The sequence below is a fragment of the Palaemon carinicauda genome, chromosome 27 (genome assembly GCF_036898095.1).
Source record: "Palaemon carinicauda isolate YSFRI2023 chromosome 27, ASM3689809v2, whole genome shotgun sequence".
In the NCBI taxonomy this organism is placed as follows: domain Eukaryota; kingdom Metazoa; phylum Arthropoda; class Malacostraca; order Decapoda; family Palaemonidae; genus Palaemon; species Palaemon carinicauda.
This window is the reverse complement of record NC_090751.1, coordinates 34,026,193-34,041,192: the sequence shown is the minus strand read 5'-3', so window position 1 is coordinate 34,041,192 and position 15,000 is coordinate 34,026,193. Positions and strand designations below refer to the sequence as shown.

The following is a 15,000-nucleotide window of genomic DNA, read 5'->3' as shown; positions in this document are numbered from 1 at the left end:
ATATCTTGAACGGCTACTGGAAACGAATACATGGAGAGGTTTATGTCAAGTGTGGGCCTACTTTGAACAGCCCATATTGGGTGACCCCCGGAAGGAATGCTAGGATTGACTTCGGGTTAGTGTATTAGTTTCATTCGTTCTACCCAAAGTAACCCCAATCAGAGCAAGTGTAAAAGGTTAAGGTAATGGTGTCTGGGTTTCAGTTTCAGAATAAATACTTACCAGAACATCTGCCGGGCAAGCCCAACTCCCTACTTTGGTGCCCAACCGCAGCAGTGACCTCCCCAGTAAACGGCTTAAACTCACGGTCCCGGCCTGGGATCGATCTGCCGCCATGCAAATGCTAGGCAAACATGCTACCACTGTACTAGCCAGGAGGCTAGTTTGTGAGCATGTGTATAATAATGTTTTAGTTGCAAGGTTGTATACGTATGAATCCCAATTCATCTGGACTGAAAGTATTCATCGATCACAAACACGTATAGGTCATCGCCTTTTCTCTCTTGGAGAAGTACCCTAGCCTTTGTCAAAGTTCCAAAAAGCTTCGGAAAATAAGTGAATAAATATAAATAAATAAATAAATAAATAATGGGGCTGCACTCTAGCAGGGGAGAGATAAAGGTCGTATACCAAACTCTGATCAAGAATGTCTTGGAGGTAGTTTCAATACTAATTAACCTCAGAACTGTCCACGTAAATGAGTTTCAAAATTATGTAATTTTAGTGTATTTGCCTTGGAAATATACATTACTAACTGTCGGAGAATAGTGTTTTATTCTTTGTATTTCATTACTCCCTGTCCCTAATATTTTGATTACAACAAGATTTTCATTCAAAGCACACAATCTTTATGAAGTCCTTTGCATGCAGTATATTCTGCAATTTTCATTTAGGGCAAGTTTAGTTTTCAAAAAAGAAAAAGAAAAAAAAAAGATAAAGGAGAAATATGAAGGGAATGAGAAGAAATATTTAGAAGTGAGAGACGCGAAAAAGTGGGGAATAAAAGAAAAAAAATCCCGAGTTAATTACCTGTAATTTTCAGTACTGAAATCTAAAGGCAGCATCCATGAAGAAAACAAATGTCTTTTAATAAAAAAAAAAAAAAAAAAAAATATTCAACAAAATAACAACGATGACATTAGTTACGTAATTCATTTCGCAACCACCTCGCCATGACTCAATTAGAAATTACAGGAATAATAACATAACGATTGCATTAAGCGATAATAACGATGCATCAATTTAATTCCAAGTATTTTGCCGAAGTTATAAAACGTTTTTAAACGCATCTTTAAAAAAAATGAACTGACTGACCTAAAAAGGCTTCGTTAAGCAGAACTGGATAATTATACGGAGAGAAATGAGGTACGTCTTTAACGAATTTGGAGCAACTGAGTCTTGTTCGAGAATTTCCTTCTCTTGGATAACACCAAAATAACGTTATTACTGCACACAACACGGTTAATACAAATACCTCTTTCCCTTCGTGGAATATTTCTTATTATTTTATAGATGAATTTCTTAATTACTGAAAATTGAAAAAAATATCTAAAATTAATAAGAACATCGAAACTAAAATACACAGGTGGGCTACATTCCAGTGGTAAAAAAAATCACTTCAAAGTGAATGAAACTTTTCGCAATCTCTCCACATGCTGGCAATGTCAAAATACTCACTGGGCAGAAATAAATAAATATTCACCAGATAGAAATACATAAATGTTCAAGAAGTACATATAAGTAAATATTCAAACAGTAGAATAAGTAAATATTTACTAAGTAAATATAAATAAATATTTAAATAGTAGATATAAGTAAATATTCACCAAATAGAAATACATCCCAGGTATACTCAGCGAGAACTTATTTAGATAGACATGGGCTTGGACTGAGTCTATTTTTGTAAATATTTTTATGTAAATATGTTTTGTCCAATAAACATTATTATTATTATTATTATTATTATTATTATTATTATTATTATTATTATTATTATTATAAAATTTACCAATTGTTTTGCCTCATGGAATCAGTCTACTTTCATGAAATCAACTCCATGGTTCGGACATAAAGAGAGAAAATATCTACAGTTCCTCGAATTGTTTATTCTCATACACATGATGCCTTGTGGATCCTTTAGTTTATGGCTTCTGTTGTTCTACAAGCTGGCCAAGTTCTCTCAGTGTTAAGATAAAGGGAAGGCAGCCTTTGGTTTAAAGGCCACTCATGAATGGCCCAAGCCTCTCTCCACCCAAGCTAGGACCAAGGAGGGCCAAACAATTGCTGCTGATGACTCAGCAGTTAGACCTATAGGCTCCTTCAAAAAGCCACATCCTTAGCTCACAAGGATGGTCAGTTGCAGAAACTACAAGAAATTGTCGAATTTGAGCGGGACTCTTATCTTCCGCCCAGGAGAATGTCTGACAGGGATGATTCCAATGGGCCACCACAACCCTAAAAACCCTTTGAAAGAATTGCCTTTTAGTATTTGAAGACAAGCGAATACCACTTTAATTCCCCCATAGATAAAGGTTGAAATTTAAGTTCACCTTCAATGCATATCTCTATCTTTCCAGAAAGACAAATTCTTATCAAGGCGTTGACATTCGTTTGTTTTTTAATGCTGCCATATGGTGGACCGTGAACCGTAATCCCATCCAAATTTACAGGTTTATGTCGTAGTTTAATCCCTTAATCATGATTCTGTGGCTCATGTTTTATGACACACAAGACACAAGTGAAAGTTATATGGTACTATATCAAATCTCCCCCTTGGGTTAATCTCAACAGGATATAGCGGTGTTGCGTATACCATGCCGGGCGATGCATACGTAACCCCTATCCGGGGTTGTGCGCTGTTACACAGTATATACTTCCTTTCGGCTGTGTGTCACACTCAAAACACACACACACACACACACACACACACACACACACACACACACACACACATATATATATATATATATATATATATATATATATATATATATATATATATATATATATATATACACCCTTTCTGAGTTTGAATATCTTAATGTGGTGAAAGGATTTGTGTATCGCCAGTATAAGCTAGGCTGTATTAGTCATGGCCAACTATTCTAGCTTGGTTTGCGGTGGGCGATTAGACAAAAAGCTCCCACCATCACCAATCAGCACTGGCAGTGGGGTAATGAAAACTGGCCAAACCCCAGATATGAACTGACATGTCTGAGGCATTTGTCCTGCAGTGGACTAGAAACAGCTGCATTTGTTGTTGTGTTTTATATATATATATATATATATATATATATATATATATATATATATATATATGTGTGTGTGTGTGTGTGTGTGTGTGTGTGTGTGCGTGTGCGTGTGTGGACATATATTAATTTACCTTTCTTCAATATACGAGTTTTCCTCCTGAAGTAGGGAGACACCAGAAGAGTGCACGATTCTGGTTTCTAAATAAATCTGTAGAGGTGAGATTACCAGTTACCTGCCCCTTTGCTTAACCCCTACCAGATACAGGTACCCATTTGAATCTGGGTGGACCTTTGAGTTATTGTCCGCGATCGAATGGGACCTAGAAGTCGTCGACCGAAGTAAGGAAACGCTGGCTGCGTGTGCGGGTGTGCAAATACACTTGAATCTATTGTACCAATGTACGGGTGGAATCATGATATATTATTATTATTATTATTATTAATATTATTATTATTATTATTATTATTATTATTATTATTATTATTATTATTATTATTATTATTATTAGCTAAGTTATACCCCTAGTTGGAAAAGCAAGTTGCAATATGTTCAAGGGTTCAATCAGGGAAATATGATCCAGTCTGGAAAGAAAACAATTAAACTATATGAGAAGTAATGAATCGTGAATATGAAATATCTTGATATCAGTAACAACGTTAAAATAGATCTGTCACATATAAATCTACTATGAAGAGAGACATGTCAGCCTGTTCGACATAGAAACATTCGCTGCAAGTTTGAACTAAAGTTCCACTGATACTGCCTGATTAGGAGAATCATTTCACAATCTGGTCACAGCTGGAATAAAGCTTCTTGAATACTGTATAGTGCTGGGCCTTGTGATGGAGAAGGCATGACAATTAACTGCATACCCAGTACTAAAGTGATAATGCTACAAAATACGAAAAATAATAACCAAATCTTCATGGCTACAGTATATAACATACGTACTGAAATAAGCTGCAAACAAATAAACACAATAAGGCTTTGCGTCAGATTCTTGAACAAAAGTGGTTTCCTCAGAAATTCATAAGTGCTATTTACCCTCATATGTTAAAAGCAAAGGCAACAGAAAACTTAATTGCCTAATCATCAGCAAGAGTAGCCCTGCAATCCCTGGAGCAAGAATGAATAGAAATGTATAATTATGGTCAGTTGCAAAATGCTCTTCTCTTCCCTTAAATACCACCAACATGGTTTTCCCTTTCTCTGACAACTAAAACGACATTAGCTAGTGGTGGAAGTACGAACAACTGTAAAAGCTGCTACAGGCTCTTCTGCAAAATGCAATGAGAATATCCAGAGAAAAAGAAAGGGCAGAAAGGAATTAATTAAATGATTCTTGTGAATCCCTACGAGCGGTTTCTGTTGTGTTCACAAACACCCAGAGCAGTCATTAAGAATCATCTGTGCTGATTTTACTTAATATTTGTGAAGATCTTAAAAGTTTTTACCACTATAAAAAGAATGAATAGAATTTTCACAAAAAAATATATAAATTATTGTTTTTGAGTAAAGAAACCAATAAAGAAAGAATAAATAGAATGCCAACAAGAAAGTATATAATGTAAATTATTGTTTTTGAGTAACTAAAAATCAAAATCAAGATGTGTAATTTTGTAAATTGTTAATTTAGATGGTATATGTTTATATAAAAATACTATTGACTGTAATCATACTGGAAATATTGTGATTGTAAAAAAAATTTAATTTAACTTTTTAAATAAAAAGGTTAAAAAAAAGAGGTGCAAGGAAATACCACAGGAAGACCGATGGAACTGTTCATACAATATTTTTTCGTGACTAGTGAACACTGAATTAAAATGTAAAGCTCTAACGTATAACTGTTAAAAATAAGATAATTATCTATGATAAGACATAAATCGTATCCCTTTTAGTTCTTCTTCAAATAAAATGTATGACTTAAAAGTATGAATTCAATAATTAACTCCATATTGTACCAATTAACTTTCCCCCTTTTCCCCACTCCAATGCCCACTCTCTTCAATTTCTATTTTGCAACAAATGATCTTTCCTCTTTCCATCTCCCCTCAGTTCCCTCTCTTTTTATCTCTTTTTACCTTCTCATGTCAAGATCTAATCTCTGTTCTCAGAAAATTTCGTCTCCCGACTTCTTTTTCCTTCATGTCAGGATCGTTCGTCTTCCTGCTTAGCTCCTATCACGATCGGTCATGTTTCCTTTCTTCTTGCTTTGACCTAGAAGATGACCTGATACTGAGATAACGTAATCTTCTTCGCTATCCATCTTGGCCAGAGAGAGAGAGAGAGAGAGAGAGAGAGAGAGAGAGAGAGAGAGAGAGAGAGAGAGAGAGAGATTTAACTTAGCGAAACGAGAAAAATAAACACAAACACAGGCATTGCTTCACTAATTAAGAAAAAATTGCCACAACCAGGAGAGAGAGAGAGAGAGAGAGAGAGAGAGAGAGAGGAGAGAGAGAGAGAGAGAGAGAGAGAGAGAGAGAGAGAGAGAGAATCACCAAGTGAAGCATAAAATAATAGCCAAACGAGATGAAGAAAAATGCCAACAAAGCTCCTGGCTATTCTTGGCATGATTTTCTGACCACTATTGCCAAGGCTCACCGATCTTCGAGTAACCATGATTTACGTCACCTGGATGTCATATACCTGAGCTTTAGGGCGCCTTCAATGGCCGCCCATAGCTAACTTTGGGCTATCGACGAAAACCACAGGCGAATGGCGGTTTATTCATCCTGAACCTTGTTTTTTTTTTTATTTTACTTTGTGTCTTTGTAGTTTTAGTGGCGCAATTCAAATTGTCATCATAATGATCATGAAGTGTTCAAATACCAACATAAATGTTTTTACTTAGTCACCTTATTATCGTTTTTTTTTTTTCTTAATTCTTCATAATCGTCATTGAAAACCCTTTCTGAGTGAGGATATCTTAACGTGGTGAAAGGGTTTGCGCATTACCATGATTAGCAAAGCTGTACCAGTCAAGGCTCCCTTTACTGGGCTGGTTTGCTGTGAGCGATCAGACTAAAGTCTACCACCATTACCAATCCCCAGTAGTGATGAAAACGACAAAACCACAGATATGACAGGATATGTACGAGACCTTTGTCCTGCAATGGAATAAAAACAGTTGCTGCTATTGTTTGTCACTGGAAGAGTATTATCATGAAAACGGCATCGTATAAGAGTAATGCATCATTAGATTATTTACGCATGGCACAAAGGCATCCTCTTTCGACAGGAATTAAACGGAAAATTCGTCTGCGTCGAATCATCGACCTCCTGTCCACCCTCATCTTCCTTTTAGCCACTAGCCGCTGTCATTATTGGTGTGGCTACGCAACGGTGGGTCAGATAATGGACGCAACTGGCAACAATAATTTCTGTCGGATGCTCAAGTGATCTTCCTGTATTCCTTGATGCTGCTTGGGAGACGCATTCAGTTAGAGCCAATCTTACAGCGACGCCATAATTAAATTATTATTATTATTATTATTATTATTATTATTATTATTATTATTATTATTTGCTAAGCTAAAACCCTGGTTGGAAAAGCAAGATGCTATAAGCCCAAGGGCCCCAACGGGGAAAATAGCCCAGTGAGGAAAGGAAACAAGGAACAATAAAATATTTCAAGAACAGTTACAACATTAAAATGAATATTTCCTATATATACTATAAAAACTTTACCAAAACAAGAGGAGGAGAAATTAGATAGGATAGTGTGCCCGAGTGTACCCTCAACAGATGTAAAAGCAAATAATTGAGACTGTCTGGACTTGCAAATACAAAAATTTTGAAGGTATGATGAAAAATATAAAACCTAAGATATATTCAACTTTATATATGCTGAAAATTTAATGATTTTTCATGCACATATAGTATGATTTGAATGTTGCTTGACATATTTATCATTGTAAAACCTCAACATTCATCCTTAATATGACAATATTGAATTCTTATGGAATGACAAGTGTAATATAGAATCATTCATATGGGTATATTAACCCTTTCACTGCTCTTACTGACTTAATCAAAATTTGGAAGAGGGAAGCATCTGTTAAAATTACCCAAACCAAAGCAAGTTTGTATTTATTGGAAAGTTTTTGAGGAGAGCTTTCCAATAAATATCAATAAGCTAGAATTTGTGTGATCTTGAAAAATTTTTCTAAATCATAAGTTTTGCTGAATTCTACACTGGCAGCGAAGGGGTTAAATGAAAGAAAAATATGATGCTAAAACTTGCAACAAAATATTATCAATAAAAAAAAGAAAAAAAAAAACTAGATTAACAAGGGAGTGTTCATCTCATCAACTCGCATGTAAGGCCAGGGTCACAAGCCAGCAGACATTACTTGTTACCTCATTATATATAAAATAAAATCCATTCTATTTCAAAACCTCAAAAAACCTTCACATTTCCACTGTATTTGTACCGATCAAGCGCGCTAAAGGCCTCGTCATCTCCATTTCATTTAAAATGATGTAATTGGCACACTGAGCAACAATTTGGTTTCTTGCATAACAAGGTTTCATTAAGTGATTACATAATGAAGTAATTAAGCGCATGGGATGATCTGAATGGTCCCCTTGCTGTTTCTACAAGTCATTTAGGAGACTTGTTATTTACAAATGTGAATAAAGAATGATATGCATCAATAATACCGATATACGAAGCGTGTGTTGTCACAGTGATCTGGATGGTAGCCAACTTTTTCTTTCCCTGTAAATAATTATTTTCTCTGCAGCCTCTTTCCCTCTTTGCAGGGTAATCGATAATTATATAGCTCTCTCTCTCTCTCTCTCTCTCTCTCTCTCTCCTCTCTCCTCTCTCTCTCTCTCTCTCTCTCTCTCTCTCTCTCTATTCTTTGGTGTGTATGTTTGTATCAACAACGGCAAAGTGAGATTATTTATTTTGAAAAATATGTAAATATACTTAAATATTAAGTGACAAATACAAAACATGAACTCTAAAGTATTTTGAAGGGTATTTGTAGGTCATGAATTCTTGAACCAAATATATGAGGCTCAAGAATTTTTCATGTCATGATAACATATGAAAGAGATTTTAATTCAATATTGATGACTTTTTTAACAATATTTTTATTCAATTAATGATAACTTTTAAGAACACACACACACACACACACACACACACACACACACACACACATATATATATATATATATATATATATATATATATATATATATATATATATATATATATGTGTATACACAGATATATATTATATATTATATATATTTTATATATATATTTGTATATATGTATATATATATATATATATATATTGTATATACAAATATAAAAATATATATATATATATATATATATATATATATATATATATATATATATATATATATATATATATATATATATATATATATAATTATCGCTCACGGTTATTTCACATTTATACTATTTAAAAAAAACTAAAAAAAAAAAAATAGCTAGAAAATTTCAAAATACACTTCATGCTTCACATTATCTATACACTTATCATTAATAACCGGCGTATTTCCTGTGTATTGTACACGTCAGAATATCTATCTGGTAATGTAAACAATCTTCTTGTTCCTTTTTTCAGCAAAATGACGTCACTTCCTCTGACATCCACTTGGAAGACATCAAATGGGACTTCCCTATTATCTATTCTTTAGTCGTAAATTATTTTTTTTTTCCTTTCACGGACTTGTGGTTAAACAATCCCTCGCAGTCAGCAGGCGACTGACTTTATTCTGTCACGCTTGAGTCAGCTTGGATCAGCTGATTTTGACAGGATCAAAAGCAACTAATGGTTTTTTAACATCGTAAATAAATCGGAGTATCAAGAAATATCTCTTATTCAATCCATATAATCCTAGGTAAGCCGGATTAGAAAGCCCCACCGGAATTTATATAGATGAATTCGTCTATATGGCGAGAGAGAGAGAGAGAGAGAGAGAGAGAGAGAGAGAGAGAGGAGAGAGAGAGAGAGAGAGAGAGAGACATTACACCATCTATTCAAGCCGGGCTAAGCTGACATTAGAAAAACTTTAATCTTCATAAAATTTAAATCACCAAAATGAATATATTCCATCATGATGAAATCTTCGCAGTAAAAAAAAAATAATAATCTAAAAATAAAAAGACTGAGAAAGTAACCCAGTCACTGTGTCACAGGTGATACACAGCTCTGTTCTTTGCAGCATCAGCGGATCTTGTCATTCTTCTTAGTAAGAATTATGTGCTTATGGCGTAACACACTCGCAGGTGTCGCCATACCTACGAGTGCCGTACCGTAAAAGGTCATCTTGATAACATGCAACACGTCGTAGTAGGTGTTGCCGCCGATCCGATGTTTTTTAGTGCTATCTCCTATTTTCTTCCTCTTCACACATCTCTCTCTCTCTCTCTCTCTCTCTCTCTCTCTCTCTCTCTCTCTCTCTCTCTCTCTCTGTAAAATATAGCCATCTTTATTTCTTATTTTTAATTCCGCTTTCACTATTCCACTTTCGTTTGATCACTCATTCTCTCATCATATTCTTTTTTTTATATGACTTCATCTTCCGCTTTACATCCCAATCAGCTGAGAACTATTTTTTCCCTTATTTCTTATTATTATGTCGATCCCGTGTCTTGATTCAATATTCCCTTGAAATACAGAATGAAAGTCAAATACGCATTCATACTAAAATAGCGTAAGAATGCTGATAATCTTTAGTTATTAACAAAGTATCTTCAAGGTATTAAAGTATTCTTTTAAATACATATGGGGAAAAATAAAAATAGAACTTAATCCAATAAGAAAATATTGTACAGTACATAAATATTTACGATTAAACAGGATTATTTTTAATGTACTTATTGATGCAAAGTAAGCAAATATTTCCCTGGACATTGGTGGTAAGTCGCATTTAAACCTCCATAGTAATTCAACCTACGCTGCTGAATACCTTTTTAAAATAAAAAATACTTGGAAATACACTGCTAAAAGCTATTGAATCTTAATAATACTCTGACGTATGCTGCTAAAACCCGTTAAACCTCAAGTCTAGTTCGAAATACAAAACCAAAACTTATTATACCTCAAAAATAGTACAGTTCAGAATAGACCGTTAAAGCCTACTAAATATATTAAACCTTAAAAAAAAATCATAATACAATTAAAACCTACTAACTTCTAGAGCAGTTCAAGCAGTTTTTATACCAAATTTGTAAATTATATAATTCACCTTTTGATCTAATAAAAAATAACATCTGATTAAGAAAAGAAAAGAGAGAGTAGACAAGGGCGTCAAAATGAAGCAAAAATAAAATTCAAAACTTTATAGAATATGAAGTATAGTGCAACGGCCATAACACCCGAGAAAAAAAGGGTGTCTTTTTGAAAGGTGATTTCGTAATAGTGGTCACGCCTATTCTGAAGTAGTGATTAGGGTTTAGCAACGCCTCTTCCTTCATATGAAAGAATTGCACAAGATAGGTGGATATGGGCAAGATCTCTTCCATACTTTTACCCTCTTTGTTTAGACTTGTGCGTACGCACACACAGACACACAAACGTGACATATGTACTGGTACACAAGTATGATACACTGTGCTATAGCGAAAGTAGTGTATAATCGTGACGTTAGTACAAATTTTCTAATTTTTCATAGTAATTATTGTTTTTTTTTTTTTTTTCTTTTTTTTTTTTTAATTAAGAAGTATTCTGCTAAATGGAACCACTGATAATCAGTCAATAATAATAGAGAATATAAGGGAACATTTCGAATCTCACCTCTCATGATAAGGTTCTTCATGTTTGCAGAAATAGCAGTAACCAGAAAAGTGTGGAAATAGCGAAATAATACGATCAATAATAAGGAGATTATTTTCTCTTGATAGTCGTTTTCTGTCATTTTCGTGATTTCTTTTATCATATGTCCATCTTTACTTTGAGTTTCTTATTCAGGTCATCCATGCATATTCATTCATACTTGTGAGCACTAAACACAGGCCCAGTCCTTTTCCCCTGTCTTTACTACTCTCTCTCTCTCTCTCTCTCTCTCTCCTCTCTCTCTCTCTCTCTCTCTCTCTCTCTCTCTCTCTCTCTCTCTCTCTCTTTTGGGGAATGAAATCCACGCAGATCTTAGATTTCCCACTCGTTTTTTTATATATAAGTATATGTATACCGATAAAAAAACACGAACATTATATATATATATATATATATATATATATATATATATATATATATATATATATACATATATATATATATATATATATATATATATATATATATATATATATATATGTATATATATATATATATATATATATATATATATATATATATATATATATATATATATATATATATATACACATATATATATATAATCTATATATATATATATATATATATATATATATATATATATATATACATATATATATATATATATATATATATATATATATATATATATGCAGTATATATGTAAATATATACATTCATCTATCTATCTATCTATCTATTTATCTATCTATATATAAATATATATATATATATATATATATATATATATATATATATATATATATATAAATATATATACACATATATATAAATATATATATATATATATATATATATATATATATATATATATATATATATATATATAGTGAGAGAGAAAAAACTAGGATACTGAAACATTTCAGCAATACAGAGCAAGTGGTCAACTTTCCCCCTTCCATCAAATGTTACTAAAGTCGATATTTGGAGACAGGAGTTTACATTACAAAGTACCATTAAAGAAGGAAGAAAAAAGAAGAAACCTACTATTACGGTGTCGTAAGGCTAATTGATGTCCATTATGATTATACGAGAAAGGACGTCCGACGATGTCGAAACGGAATATCGTGATACTTGTTCCTCCCATAGAAAAGGAACATATGATTTAAAAAAAAGGAATTTAGTTATAGAGATGTCCTGTTTTTTATTGAAATAAAATAATGAGAGCTAAAATGAAATTTTGAGGAACGATTGCCAAGCAATAAATCAAATATTCATAATGAAAATGATCACGGTATAGTATTTGTTTTAACCCTACGGTGATTCATATGACTTTGTACATCGCACCGTAATGGTGTCATCATCAAATATACTTCGTGAGCACTATTCAGTGTATTTTGACATTATTGTTTCATTTTATATCCTTTCACTTACGTGTTTTATTTCTGAATCCTTTCATCAGAATGAAAGTCAATAAAGATAATAGCAAAATTTCCTGCATATATACATATAGAATACAATCACCATTTTTTTTTTAGTACTGCGATGTAACACGAGGCCCTTTGCGTCAATACGCGTAGGAGGAGATGATGATGATGATGTAACATACCATTGTCACCTATCTAGGAACTATAAAAATACCGATTACGTCGAGCTTCATTGACTCATTGGGCTGATAAAACTACTCCTTTTAATAAAATGATATGTTATGCCAAATCAATTATAAACTAAATAAAAAAAATAAGATTTTAAGGTTGCTAAGAAGCTAAGCCTTCCAGAATGATGCAAATGGGTCTAAAGAAGACATTCTTCACTCCCATTTTGGTATTTGAATTTCCAATCTCTCATCTCGCTAAGCATAATGTACTGGTTCTATTCTATCGCTCCAAAGTCTTTCGGCAGCTCCTTCTCGTTCTATTGACTATTTGAACCTCATTGCTTGTTGTTGTTGTTGATTGCCTGGCCCTTGTGGCCAACCACGGGCTCTTGCCACTCTGCAGCCCGTAGAACTTCCTTGCAACTCGCTACCACTCCCACCGTCATGGCCCGAACAAACAACTTCGGCCGCCCTCAGGATGAGGGCGTTTGGCGCTGGGAATCAGCATCATTAACAGATGAATCATGAATCACGAATGGGGGGGGGGGGGGGAATAATAACCCGCCCTCCTCCCTTCCTTTCTGTATTCTTTTCCGGATCGGGACCTTCTAAAGGGAGCCACTTCTCCCGCCAAAGAACCTTTCTTCTCTAAGTTCTTCCTCCTCCTTCCCTTCTTAACGACATCCTTCTGCTGCCGTTCCCAGGCGTTGCAATTAAACAAGGAAATATTAACAAAAGAAAAGCAAACGTAAAAAAAGGTATGTTTTCACTTCCTGTATTAATGATGGCTCTGATGATGTTTTATCTGAATGATTCGTTTCTTATCTTTACGGGATTTGCATGCACTCAACTTTTTTCTATTTAATTTCGATTTTCTCTTGCTTGATTCAGGTTATTCGGCTGTTATATTCGCTGCTAGTTTCACAATTAGTTATTTCACTTGCAAAATTTACGATTACCGTTTCTTAAGATATCAACTAGTTAAATTTAAATATTTAGCTTATTCTCATGTAGTATCATATAGTTTATATATATATATATATATATATATATATATATATATATATATATATATATATATATATATATATACATATGTGTGTATACATATATGTATATATATGCACATTTATATATATATATATATATATATATATATATATATATATATATATATATATATATATGTGTGTGTATATATATATATAATATATATATATATATATATATATATATATATATATATTATATCATCATCATAAGCCGTTGCTAGTCCTATGCAGGACAAAGGCCTTAGACACAGCCTTACAATCGCGTCTATTTATGGTCTTTATATCCCAGTTATACCCGCAAAATTTCTTTATTCATCAATCCATCACCTTCCCTTTTTCCCCGTGCTTCGTTTGCAATCTCTGGGGACCCATTCTGTTATTCTCCTTGTCCATCTATTATCTATCATTCTCATTATATGTCCCTGTCCATATCCATTTATTTTTCTTAATTGTTGTTAGAGTATCCTCTACTTTAATTTGCTTTCGCATCTACGTTGCTCTTTTTCTTCCTCTAGTGTTATTCCCATCATTATTCTTTCCATAACTCTTTGAGTTGCAACTAACTTTTATTCTAAGGCTTTAGTAAGGTTCCAGATGTCTGATGTATAACTTATTACTGGTAGGACCATCTGATTAATAACTTTTCCTTTTTAGAAAAAGTGGCATTTTACATTTCATGTTCTCATTTTGTTTACCAAAAGCTCTCCATCCCATGCTTATCTTTATTTAAAATTCGGTCTCACGTCCTTGGAAAACGCTTACTGTCTGTCCTAAGTACGTATATTCATTAACAATCTCTAGAGGTTCGTAAATAATTCTTATTTGTTGTCTCTGCGTCTTCATTGAACATTATCTTGGCTTTACTCATATTCATTTTCATTCCTATATGTCTTCTTTCTCTACTCAAATTTTTTTTCATCTTCTGTAATTCCTCCCATGATTCTATAAACTGAACTATGTCATCTGCAATTCTAAAGTTGTTAAGGTATTCCCCATTAATGTTTACTCCTACATTTTTCCAATATAAATTTTTAAAAGCTTCAAGGCATGCTTTGAATAATTTGGGAGAGATATATATCATGTACACTATTATGAAAATAATTTGCAATATTACAGCAAATGTTATAAATAATCCGTCCCATCTTTCACCGGGAAGAATAAAGCCAATTATTTTACATTCATCTTTTGATTTTTTTCTCTACTCTTTTACTTCGGAGTAATTCGTAAAGTCGACCAGTTTCTAATCTACTTCTGAATTGAATTGTGATTCCAGATAAAAAAGAAACCAAATTGATTCGCTTAAGAGGAGCAA

The 15,000-nt window shown here is 33.2% G+C and overlaps 1 protein-coding gene across 1 annotated transcript in view; it reads right to left on the bottom strand.

Moving 5' to 3' along the window:
• Positions 1-15,000, bottom strand: part of T48 (FU domain-containing protein T48) — a 145,577-nt gene that overhangs the window by 38,646 nt on the left and 91,931 nt on the right. The window lies entirely within an intron of this gene.